The following is a 13,359-nucleotide window of genomic DNA, read 5'->3' on the forward strand; positions in this document are numbered from 1 at the left end:
GGGGAAAAAAGCATCATGTGATTCACAGAAAACACAAACAAATTATCTATCCCATTATGCTAAGCCTCCAAAAAACCCACCACAGTCTCCTAAGAAAAAGAGTCAGCTATGATTGCTCACTAAGTCCAAGTGAAAGTCAACTTTAAATATGATCAAGGGCAGAGAAAGAAGAAACTAATGTCAGTCTTCTAAATGCTTTCTTATCCTTTACTACCTCTCCACCTTTATCTCCCCTGGACTAGTTAGAGAAGGGTCAAGTGAGAAGTGAGAGCGTAAGTGAAAAGACAAGAGTGGGGACCAGGTGAAGAAATAGAGAAACCCACCAGGCCCCCACTCTTACCTTTCCTGCTGTGAGTGGCCAGCACAGGCTAGAGCTGGGGAAGAGGGGAAAAGTTGACTTTGAGGTTCCAAGCTCTTCCTACTCCATGGGACAAGATCTACTAATCACTGAACTGAGACTTCTTGGTTGACTAAAGGGTCTAGTGACTTTTAATAATCTAAGAGCATGAAGACAAACTACAGAACCTGCCTCATCACACTCAGGGGCCTAGAAAGATCTATTGGCACTGGATTATCTGTACACAGGCATACATGTGCTGTGTCTACTGGAGCAAAGGAGGGTGAGTGGTAGGAAAGAGTGTGCAGAATAAAGTTGTTTTTTGACACTGCTCTGTGAGTCCCACCCATTTAACATATCAATTGCATGTGGCTTAACATGTTTTTTTTCCCTTAAAATTAACTTTAGAGGAAATATATTTTGTAGCTGCTATCTTGAGCTCCCTACAACTGTTCCTTTCTATCTTCTGGGAGGGAGACCTTCAATTACTGGGAAACATTTATTGATTTCCTCCTCTAGGTTATGGAGTGGATTTTCAGCTGTGTGTGAGACCACTCTTGTTTGGTGTTTTTTTTTTTTTTTTTTTTTTTTTTTCTTACGGCTGCTTTTGAAAAAAACAAATTCTATTGAATTGTATACTTTATACATCTCCGAGCTCTGGGTTTATTATCCATCAAACACTGTGTAACTTGTTTTGAAATATTTCTCATAGCTTTTCTGTGGGCTTTCCAGTCCTGGGAGGGAAAACAGCATGAAGTTTTGGAGTTTTCAATTCCCTCTTCTGATGTGTAGGTAACAGAGGCAGGATGACTTTGATAAAACATGATGACTCTTTCATGTCATAATAAAACTGTTAAGTCTTTACAGAAATCCTCACACTAGGGGCTTTTCTCCTCCCTAATAATAGGAGAGCAGATAAATAAAGCCATTAAATAAGTTTCCTCTTTGTGCACCAAGAGCTGAAAAGCCTCAGGGATGATGGGAGGGGAGGAGTAGAGGATCATCCAGACTTCTTCAGGAGAGCTAGATTTTATTACCTCTATTTTACCCATGAGTCAATTAATGGAGAGGTGAACTAACTTAATCCTTTTTTTTTTATCCCAGCACACAATGCAATGCCTGCACATAGTAAACACTCAGTATCAATTTGTTAAGTAAATGACAGCTCTAATTATAGAATTGGTACCAGGATACCAGCAAGAATACCAGAGTGCTGTGTTGGTCATGCTGAGCAGAACCAAAAAGCTAAAGTAATTATTCTAAGTCATTACATCACTCTCCCCTAAAACACCACATTATGGTTTTTTTATAACACTTATATGAAATTACCTTCCTTGTTTTATTTTTAATATATATACACTCATTTTATATTATAAATATATAATCATATATATCTAACTCAAAGATCAGCAACTCCAGCAAGTACACCCACATACATACATACACACTTCCTCCTCCTTATAACTGAGAACCTGTAGGGACAGTCTACCTTGCTAGTCAATCTTGTCTTCTAGCCTTAAGTCAGGTTCCCTAGAAACAGAGGTTCAAGTGCTGGGGGTAGGGTCAGATGGACGTGAGGCACAGAAGTAGGACAGGATAGGGAAGTTGCTAAGAAAGGAATGTAATAGAAGTCTAGGGTTGAGTGGGTAGGTTGGGAGTGCTCTGAAGCATTAATCACACCAGAGAGTTTTCCCCTTGAGGCTATATCAATCAGTCATCAGCTGCTCCTGGGAGGCAGGAAGGATGGGAACTCTCACCTCTTTGAATGGACTCCACCAAGGGCAAGTCTCCAGAGAAGGTTCCTCTAGGTGCCACAGCAGTTTTAGCTACTGGGGAAAAGGTACACTAGAAGGAGAAAATGATTTGGGCAATGCCGAAACAACCTATGACCATCCTGTGTATACTATTAAGTCAATAGGATCATAAAGTTTTTGAGAGCAGGTGCTGGTCTTGTTGATTTTTTAACTTCTTACATCCCTTATCACAGGCCTAGGGTGCTGAGATCCACTCTTCCTCCTCCTCTCAGGCTGTTGTGTAGAAATCTTTGAGATGCAGGTATAGAGTTTCCTATAGGAACACAATGTCTCATAATTTTAGGTGCTTTCAGGTGGTTTCCTGAATTTTCAAGTCCCTCAGCACACTATACCAAGGCACGTCTGTGGCCCCGGGGCTGAATTCTCTCATCACTCATCACTATGGGGGGCAGAGAGTGAGTCAGACAGCAGCAGTTTCAAATGGGAAATCTCAGCCCCTCTTGGGGAGCAGCCAACACAATAGCAGCCATCTCCACCAGCCAGCTGGGAAGATATTTGTTCACAGGAAAATCCCAGACTTCCTGGAAAGCTTCTGTGCTCAGAAGCTGCCTGACTGGCTCTCTCCAACATTGATCACACAAGTATAAATGGGTAGAACCACTGTGGAAAGCAGTTCAGCAACAATAAATAGAGCCAACATTGACTGAATACTACTACTCTGTGCCAGAAACCGTTCCAAGTACTCTACACATGGATTCATTTCATCCTCACAACAACCTTATGAACTAAGTGTTACTATCATTCTTATCTCCATTTGAAGAGTTCTGAAAGTGTTTATACCCTTTGACCCGGTAATTTAAATTGTAAGACTCTCCTTAGGAAACAACACTTAATACAAAAGATCTTAACCCACAAAGAAATTCAACAATGTGATAGTAACATTAAAAAGAATTAACAGCTAATTGTCCAATGAAAGGGGATTATTTACAGTAACTCTGAACAATGGCGTTTTATATAACCATCAAAATCATGTATGAGGATTCAAAATAAAGATGAACAAAATCTTACAAGTGTAAGTGACATAAAAAAAAAAGATTTTCTTCTCAGAATGATCACAACAATGCAAATTTAGAACCATACACAGAGGTTTTTCTAGCTCAAAATGGCAAACTGTATATGCAACATTGTTTTCACTATAATAGAAAGTCTTGGTGGTCTTTTAAACCTCAGATTATTAAAAATAAAGTAGAAAAACATGTTAAATTGGTAACTTTTAGTGTCGGCTTAGAGGCTTCTAAAAATATATCTTTTTAAGGTCTGTCACTGACATGGCCCAAGGAGTAGTGCTTTTGCTCACCACCATTACTCAAGTAAACTCATAAGTCTGGATACCATTTACTAAAAGAAGCCAGGATTCCTTACTCTGCTACTCCTTGAAGGGCAGTTTCTTACATCTTGGGATAGGGAAAAAGAATGGGATAGGAAAAAAAGTGAGAATATTTGCTAGAAAGAAGACATAGTAAAAAAGCAAAGAAGTTCGCTTAAAGGATATCTTGCTACCCGATTTGAGCAACAAAAAGAGAATAATAATTGTTACTTGAAAATTTTTGAGCTTCCACAATGCCATGATTGTGTAATGGCACATAAAACATATTGCAAAGCATACAAAAAAGGAGCTGTAACACAAAACAGGAATAAATAGAGCATATATTTTTTATCCATTTTAATAAACTGTATAAATATATATTTGAGTATTTTAAGTGCATTTTGGTTTAAAAACTGTATGTACATATACACACACATTTTTAAGTCTGTCGATTCTCCAAAATTATGAAGAAAATAGTATCCAAAGAGATAGAGATTATTTCAAGAAGATATACTATCTTCTAGTATCTTCTTCTATCAAGAAGATAGTATAGACTATCAGTCTATACTGATAGACTATTGACTATCAGTGTCAATAGTCATTCCTAATAACCAAGTAGAAGGGGAGATTGCTGCTCTTCATTAGCACCAGTGATCATACACAATAACTAATTAAAAAGAAGGTCCAGCAGAGTGCTCCAAGGTGATAAATTAGTTACATTCCAAAGAATAAGGGGAACTAAGCAAACTTGACTTCTTATCTCCTGGGAGATTAAACCTCAAACTGACCCTATTAATTATAATGAGGTCTTGATAAGGCTTAAATTTCCAATAATTTTATCCTACCAGGACAATATATAATGATGGTAGGACAACAGGATATATAATGGTAGCCAGGCAATATTTTAAAAAACACCATCTCTAGGAAAGATACCAGATTCAAAAAAGTAAAGAATCTATATGAAAAGCTGAAGTCATTACATAACAAATACATTTTGATTGTATAGGGAATTTGGTCTAATGAGTGGCTTGAGTTTGAATCACCTTACACCTCATAGCAAAGACTCCAATCCTCACCAACTGGACACCAATTGAAATTCTAAAACTTCTATTATGAAATAGGGTAGGTTTTTTTTTTCCTTTTGAGGCTGGTAAATATGACTTTAACCCTAGGAAGATATAAAACAGCATCTAGCAAAACCACTGTAATCTGAAGAAGGTTAACTTTGGAAAAAATGAAAAGTAGGGCAATAACAAAACCCAAAATTAAATTCACAATATTCACACTTTAGTTTGAATTTTTAACCTCAATACAATAATCAGTTTAGTGATCATGAAAAAAAATGTTTGTGTATATGATCAGTATCTTAGATACTTAGAGTATTTAGAATATTCTGATATACCAGCTTATAATTATAATAAGTTCCTAAAAAGTTTTTAAAATAAGTTTGTAACCAATGTTTAAATATTTGGGGAAACTTTTTTTAAGCTTATAAGCATTGATATGTCAATTGTATAAGTGGTATACAAATATTTAGATGAATATTTAGAAGAATATTTATTATTAAGTAAGATTTTAAAACCAGGCTTTATACCCAATACAAATCATAGTGAACCATGTGTATTTTAGGCATTAACAAATCTTTTCACTTTCCCATTCTGAGACACAATTATAGTGATCATAATTGTATTTAAGCTACAAACCCACAATTCTAGATAAAAAGAATGATGTTCACAAAATTCTTGAACACAGAGTTGGACAAGTGTTGAGTGATGAGCAGAGAGGAGGAAGCTGCAGCCCAGAAAAAGTCCAGACATGGCTGAAGCTAAGAAAAACTATGTAGAGCAGAGGATGAGGGGAGGAGAAGAGAGTACAAACAGGGGGATTGGGCGTCAGCCCCCTATTCATCCACTACCAGGAATTTAACCACCCATGTCCTCCTCTGAAACCTAAAAAAAAAAAAAAAAAAAAACCCTCTCTAGAAATATTGAAGAAAACATCTGAGAAGAATGAGACTGGTTGGCAAGGATATCCAAGTTTTAAAAGGGAAAGTGAAGGGAATCAGAATTTGCCATTCCAAAATATGCAGCTTTGACATTAGGATTATTTTAAGCTAAAGGCAACTGAGGAACAGAAAAGCCTCTCTATCTTTCTCTTTCTGTCTGAAAAAGCAGGGCATAAGTTGCCATTTTTAAATGTAATGTGAATTTCTCTTCACAAAATGTCCGACTCTCCTCTCCCATACCAAACCTTACTGATACAACGTTCATCTTTCATTAGGTTCCCCCTGATGTCTACCTTCCCACAATTCCCCCTTCTAGAGTCCCAAATCCCTTTGTCCAGTTGTCTTGTCCCATCTTTACAATTTATCACTCTGTTAAAATAGTATATAAATTCTCAGGTCTAATCACTTCTTTGGTGTTTTCACTTTTTTTTATGAAATCCCTATGCCAGGCACAATGGACTGAACACAAGATGGTAAATGGTAAAGGCGGGGTGGTGGGGGGATTTCCCCTTTGTATAGGTACAAGAAAAGGGACATGACATAATTCAAAGGAATGAAGTATTGGGAGTGGGATTTTTAAACATGAGGACAAGAGCCACCTCAGAAAAGGAACACTCTTAGCCCTTCTAAAAATCCCTCCACATAAACTGATTGCTCCACCTTAGAACCTATTCACCAACTTCTTTTTCCTCTTTTTTCTTTAACCACTATCGTCAAGAAGTATCAGTGAAGATTAACAAATACAGAGTCAGAAAAATTCTCATATCTACTTTGGCCTACCCTCTTGAGAGTAAGAAGATGACATAACAGGGAGACGCCACACCAGGGCATCTGGGACAGTGGCAAAAATGGGTTTCTAGACTCCCAGTTAAGTATTCATGTACTCAGGGCAGTTAGAGGAGTGTTTCACATGGAACCCAGAAGTACAACTAAAATCATGCCCCCCCACACACACCATTCTTCCTATATGAAAAATTCCTAACACACACAAAAATTTTTAAGATCTGGTGTTGAATTTGTAGTTTCCTCCACAAGCTACCACCAAATCCATTGAACAAAATGTTTTCACTTGAATAATAAAAAATGTAAGAGCTCTTCGCATGTTGTTCATGGCCATGAAGCCAATGTTGCTGAAATAAATGAGATTCACAGATTTTCATATACTTGAATATAGATGAACATAATTTTTCATTTTTTTAGGAAAGTATACAGAAAAAAGCTGGAAGTACTTTTCTTTCTTTCTTTTTTTGACTTGCAAGGAATCAAAGACATGAATAACAATAATTCTAAATCATAAACCAGAAAGCAGTAGGCTGGTGTGTCAGAAGGAAATTTGATATTAAGACTGACCTAGAATGAATTACAGCTCTTCCACAGACCTTAGAGAACTCCATGTTCTTCTTTGGTCCCTGGGTCTCTCATCTGAAAATTGATGAGATTGGATAATCCCAATGATCCTAAGAGTTTTTTCCAAATATATATATATATATATATATATATATATATATATATATATATATTCTAATATTCTGTATCATTATATCCTTAGTCCTCATTCTTAAAATTTATCCTTTCAGTCCTTTGCAAAAATACATCTGTGTCCAAAATACACAAAAGCTGGAACTGTGATCTCTTAGCCAGTAAAACCTAAAATATGAGAATTTGGCCTTTCTAATGGCATTAGGAACTGGGTTGGGCTAGCCAGAAGCTGTGAAAATATCATAATCCAAAATAATATGAAGGTTGTCACCTGGAAGAAATATTTAGAAGCTTATGGGAAATCTTACAGAGACTAAGACCCTAAACAGTATTCCTAGATACCTAGTCATGTCTGTGAAGGGAGAACTATGCCCCCAAATTTGGAATAGGACCTTAGCTGCAAATCAGCTTGATTCAGGAAATGAGTTTCTCAATTGTGCAAAACCCTGTGCTTAAAGTTGTGGAGGACAAGACAGAACACGACATGGTCCCTATCCCTGGGTCCACAGTGTAGTAGAGTTTAATCCTTAAGAGCATGGGTTTTGCATTCCTTCCTGATGCCATCTTCTACCAGTTTTAGGAGTTTGGCCAAGTCACTTAATCTTTCAAACCTTCCATTTCCTCATCTGTAAGATGGGAGTGGTAATAATAGAGGATAATGCATCTAAAGCACTTAGCGTACTGTCTCGGGCACAGTGAATTCTCAATAAACATGAATTTATGTTACGTATGTTATAAATGTTAGAAGTAGTGGGAAAGGCAAAAAATATAAATAGGTAATATAATCAAAGGCAAAATGGAGTGTTATAGCAAAGGGTACCTTCCAACAACTGAAAGAGCACAGGGGCAGAGGAAACGAAGCCAACATGTTACAGTGAGGATATATAAAACCACAGCAATGAGTAGAGAAAGTAGGGAAGGATAAAGTTCTGACTTGCTTGTTTCCCTGGAACCCAAGATCAAACCTCAAGTAGCTTTACCATTTTCCAAATAAAACCTTTCTAGCATAGAAAGAGTTTTAAAAGTCATAACTGACAAAGGAGTTTGGATGACATGATGAACACAGGACACTGAGGTCAACTCTTGTGCTTTTCAGTGTCAAGAGAACTATGTAAAGTAAGTAATGAATAAGATATGTTAGACTGCAGTCTGAGAATAAGTTGGTCCATGGCAGTCTAAGAGGACGAAAAATATCCTCTACCCTCATATTCTAGTTGGTGTGCTTATTCCTAGATGTAACTCAATTAAACCAGAATGATATAAGATATGTCCCATTCCTTCTCCCTTCCCTTATTTTCCCTTTCACTATTATTTATATTCCCCAAATGAATGAGAACATATAATGTTTGTCTTTCTCCGACTGACTTACTTCACTCAGCAGAAATGTGTGGGAAATATCAGAAAGGGAGACAGAACGTAAAGACTGCTAACTCTGGGAAACGAACTAGGGGTGGTAGAAGGGGAGGAGGGCGGGGGGTGGGAGTGAATGGGTGACGGGCACTGGGTGTTATTCTGTATGTTAGTAAATTGAACACCAATAAAAAAAAATAAATAAATAAAAAAGAAAAAAGAAAAAAAATGAAAAAAAAAATAAGATATGTCCCAAACCAATTTTTCAAGTAATAGCTAACTATTAAAATAGCAATCATCATCTTATAATGTAGCTATCATGAATAGTCCCATTTTACAGATATGGTAAATAAATCATAGAAAAGGTAAATAACAAAGGTCATGTAACCAAGAACCTTGTCTGACAATTATCCATTCTACTATCTACAGCAATGATAAATACATGGTGGGTACAGCATAGATATGTACTTATTGTGCTGCAAAGCCTGGGATTCACACTCAGCACTGCTTGGCTTGTCCACTACACTCTCTGCTTTTCTTATTAATAATGAGTAGTCATATTCTCAGCAATTGTTTCCAAGCCTCATTTGGGAATCTACAGTCCCTAAGGTTTGGTCAAAGGTCAATACTCATTACCAATTTTTTAAAAATCTAGCAATGAGTAGTTACCAAGTCCCAGGCACTATACTGAGTACCCTGTATGTGAATTTCTTTAATTTTCATATCAAACCCTTGATTAGATTACTATCATTATTTCTGTTTTCAAGACAGACAACTAAGGCACAGAGGAATTAAGAAAACTGGCAGAAGCAGGATTCAAACCTGGGAAGTTTGACTCTAGAATCCACTCTCATAGCCACCTTACAATGTAATACTTCCTTCAGAATTTCATTCTAGGCATCAATCAACTTGACTTTCAGTCCTTGACAAGAGAAGTAACAAACAGTGTGCCTTCCCTCCTCTAGGAATAAATCTTGATGGTAAGTCCCCAAATAGTGACTTCTAGGGGGAAGTTTTGCTGATCCCAACCATAAAACTAGATTCCAGAAGAAGGAAGGAAGGAAGCCAATGGTAAGTGATGAATAGGTGGGATATTGAATGTGAGATGATCAGCACATGAGTGACAGCAATTGCCTTGTTAATCTTTTACCTGCCTCTACTCTTTGTAAAATACTCACCCTACTACATTTAAGGAAAAGGCTGATTGGGGCCATGATTTAGTGAGTTTCTTAAACATGTGTCTTTCAGAGACATGCCTGCAAGATATCACATCCTTGACCTTGGAAGTTCAAAGGCAGTTCAGGCTCATCCCTGCAGCACTGTAGGCAGTTGCCTAGGAGATGGGATTTCAGTGGGTGGGAAAGGCTCTTCCCTGGGAAAAGGGGGAGGAGAGAATTCAACTCTTCCTGCTCTAGAAGGCCTGAAACTCCTCAAAGAGGGAAAAAATAACTTTTATTCCACAATGACAGATGGGGCTTGCTTGCAAAAACCTATAAAAGAGGAAATACACTAATTTGAATTCATGTTAAAGAGGAAAAAGCTAATAGCAAAGCATTTCCTGGGAGTCCATGTGAATAGAAGAAAGTACACAGTGAGAAATGAGGCTTCTATAGAAGAGGAGAAGGGAAGTTGGGGTGGGGGGAGTCCACCCATTCTACAGATAAGGACCCAAGCAAACTTCCTGCCTTACCTTCAAGACTACCTAGCTTCTATGTGCTCTCTATAACAGACCTGGCCTATAAGAGTTTCCTCCGTTTGGAACTCTCCCCTGTCTTTAACACACAAATTCCTCTTGCTCCTCCTCCAACACCCTCCCTGCTTGAATGTCTTCCACAGGGCCCTTCCATTCCTGCTCCCACAACACCTTATACATTCTTTGATCACCAATATTCATATTAATTTAAAAAGAAGGAGGCAAAGAGGTGAAGCAGACAGAGAAGAAAGGCACAAATCCTTCATTTTACATCTGTACTATTGTGAGTTAAGTATTATTATTTGTGAATTACCTTAGAGATGTAAGTAAAGCCTAGGTCACATGACACATAAAGAGCAGAGCCAAGACCCTGCTGTTGGCCATTTAATCCAGTTTGGCTCTAAATCTTCTTCCTTGTCAGAGCTTATCATCCACTGTTTTCATGGTCATCTTCCCTGGTGGACCATGAACTAACTCCTTTTGGAGCAGGAATTCTGACAAATTTATTGCTTCATTTCCCACTGTTCCCAGCTTAGTGTGTGGCACAGACTGAGGCAAGGAAGTTAAGAAGGAATAAAAGAGTGATTTGAGGAACAAGAAGATGGGGGAGGAAATATTTCAGTGCTACTATCCAGCATATGCAAGAAAAGTTGTCCCAGTGAATCCACACACACATCCTAGAGCTGTGCCATCAGTTCTGCAAAGACTGACACAAGCAGACATAGGCTCTAAACTGCAAGCACAGTGATGGGATCACATTAACCTTCAACAGTGTCTGGTACAGATTATACCTTCTATCTGCCATGAACACAACTCTTTTAAGGATGTTATCTAGTAGCTGGGACAATCTTACACTGTGAGGAATGCTATTTTTTAACAGTCACTGAGCCAGACCCACCAAGTGTGCTTAGAGCAATGATTTCCAATTGCTTTGCAATTCTGACAGCCTATCAGTGCTTGGCCTCAGGATAGTGGACCCCCATCTTTAACAGTACTGTAAGGCAAGCATTTTATCGTTATTGCTTTTGCTGATTACCGACATAAAGTCAGCTTGTTGCAAGATTTCAAATGATACTGAAATGTATAACTTGTAAGTTCCTCTGCCTCTCTCTCTCAGCTTCTATTCTACCCCACTGTTGGAGATAACCACAGAGAACCACTGACATACACAATAATAAATGTATACTTCTTTACTGAGGTGGGATACTATACTATATCCAGTCCTACAGCTAGTTTTTCTCAACCAATTTAGGATACTTTCACTGCATCATACTCCATTGTGGAGATATACCATTATGTATTTAACCATTCTCCTACTGATAGAGCAAGGTTTTTTTCCTATTAAAAACAAGGCTGAAATACAGATCTCTAAAGAAATACAGATGGTGACATAGGTGACATACATATGTAGATATTATATACAGATGATATTCCTCTTTGAATTTTATGAAAATATTCTGAGTCTAGATTTCTGAGACAAGATTTTTGGGTCAATAGGTATGAGTTTTTTATTTTAATAGATTACAAACTGCCCTTGCAAAAGTTTCACTAATATGCACTCTCATCATGTACTACACATGATGAAAAGAACAGTTTTGGGAGTGTGATCCAGGCAAAAAACTTTTTTCCTAAGAGCTTTGGATCCCTTTGTTATAAAATTAGAACACCTCTAAGATTCCCTATCTACCTGGAGAGGGTGAGAAGTATTAGAAAACTAACTTAGAAATCACTGTTTGAGATCATAACCCTAGTACTCTGGAAGAATTCAGGTGAATCCCAAAGGTGCCTCACATGATGTCCTCTGCCCACCAAGTCTAGAAGAGGTAGAAAATATTCCCTATTACTACTCTCCCCCACTCCCTAATCACACATATAGCCTTGCCAATATAAGCTCATGCAACTCTGGAGCTCCAATCTCAGATGCCTGTCAGGACCAGAAGGTGAGGTTAGAACAGAATAGGCTAAGGTACTCCAAGTTGGGTGATGGTTCATATCACTGTCATCCAAAATCCCTAGTCTTTTTTTTTTTAAGATTTTATTTATATACTAGAGACAGAGGCAGAGACAGTCAGAGGGAGAAGCAGGCTCCGTGCAAGGAGCCCGATGTGGGACTCGATCCTGGGTCTCCAGGATCACGTCCTGAGCTGAAGGCAGACAGACGCTCAACCGCTGAGCTACCCCAGGCGTACCCAAGATCCCTAGTCTTAAATTGTATCATAGACTTTAGCATTTGGCTATCATTATCAACTGGCCAAGAAGAAACTAATTTACTAAAAAGAAAGAACATGGTAAGAGTTGCACGTCATTTTGGGCTATCAGTAAAAACCTGTAAGTTAGGTTTTCATTTGCTTGGCATTAACACAAATTACCTGGTTCCTCTGCTTCTTCCACAGAAGCCTGAAACCATTTCACTTGCCAAGCCTCTTACTCCTCCCCAGTACCTCCATCATTTTCTCAAGCTCATTTTTTATTCTGATGCTGAGGATGAAAAAAAAGGTTCATTCGTGAAGGTAATAAATGAAGCCCTGACTTAGGAAGAGGGGTAATTAGTGCACATTATCACTAGGGCTAATGAGATCAGAGTGAGGCTGTCCAAGCCCAACATGCCTAATCAGGAATTTAAATTAAGAAGTCCCACTCTCTGTGATTAAGGAGATATTCACTGAAACACTGCACTCCTAATTCCTTTGTATTTCCATTCACCAAATCAGTATCAAATGTTTTATGACGCTGGAAATATGCTTAGTTTAAAGGGAACAGATGCCCAAATCTCCTTGTGCTCATTTAGAGAGACAACCTGATTTTTCTTTATCTGGGATGTTATCAGTCAAGATTATATACAGACACAGAGACACAAGTGATTCTAACTAGATTTAGTTGAAATTGTTTCTTTATGAGCTATATAATTTTTATTTATTTATGATAGTCACAGAGAGAGAGAGAGACGCAGAGACACAGGCAGAGGGAGAAGCAGGCTTCATGCACCGGGAGCCCGACGGGGGATTCGATCCCAGGTCTCCAGGATCGCGCCCTGGGCCAAAGGCAGGCGCCAAACCGCTGTGCCACCCAGGGATCCCTTTAGGAGCTATATAAACAGAACTTTCAAAGAAGTCCCACTGCCATAGGGGGAAAGAAGGTATTAAATGTGGGAGGGGGTAGAAAGGGATATGTCTGAATTCTACTATCATAATAACTCCTTATTTTATTTGGAAATCATGGTGGTAAGGAATAATGTGTCTTTGAGTAGTATAACAAAACTTTCATCAATTCCTACTGTATATCTGATCCTCTTCCAGGCACTTTTGCATGGACATGGTCCCATATGATAGAAAGAGATTAATTTTTGTACTCAGATCTGGATATAAATCTATTTTA

Source organism: Canis lupus, chromosome 4 (assembly GCF_003254725.2).
Source record: "Canis lupus dingo isolate Sandy chromosome 4, ASM325472v2, whole genome shotgun sequence".
Lineage (NCBI taxonomy): Eukaryota > Metazoa > Chordata > Mammalia > Carnivora > Canidae > Canis > Canis lupus.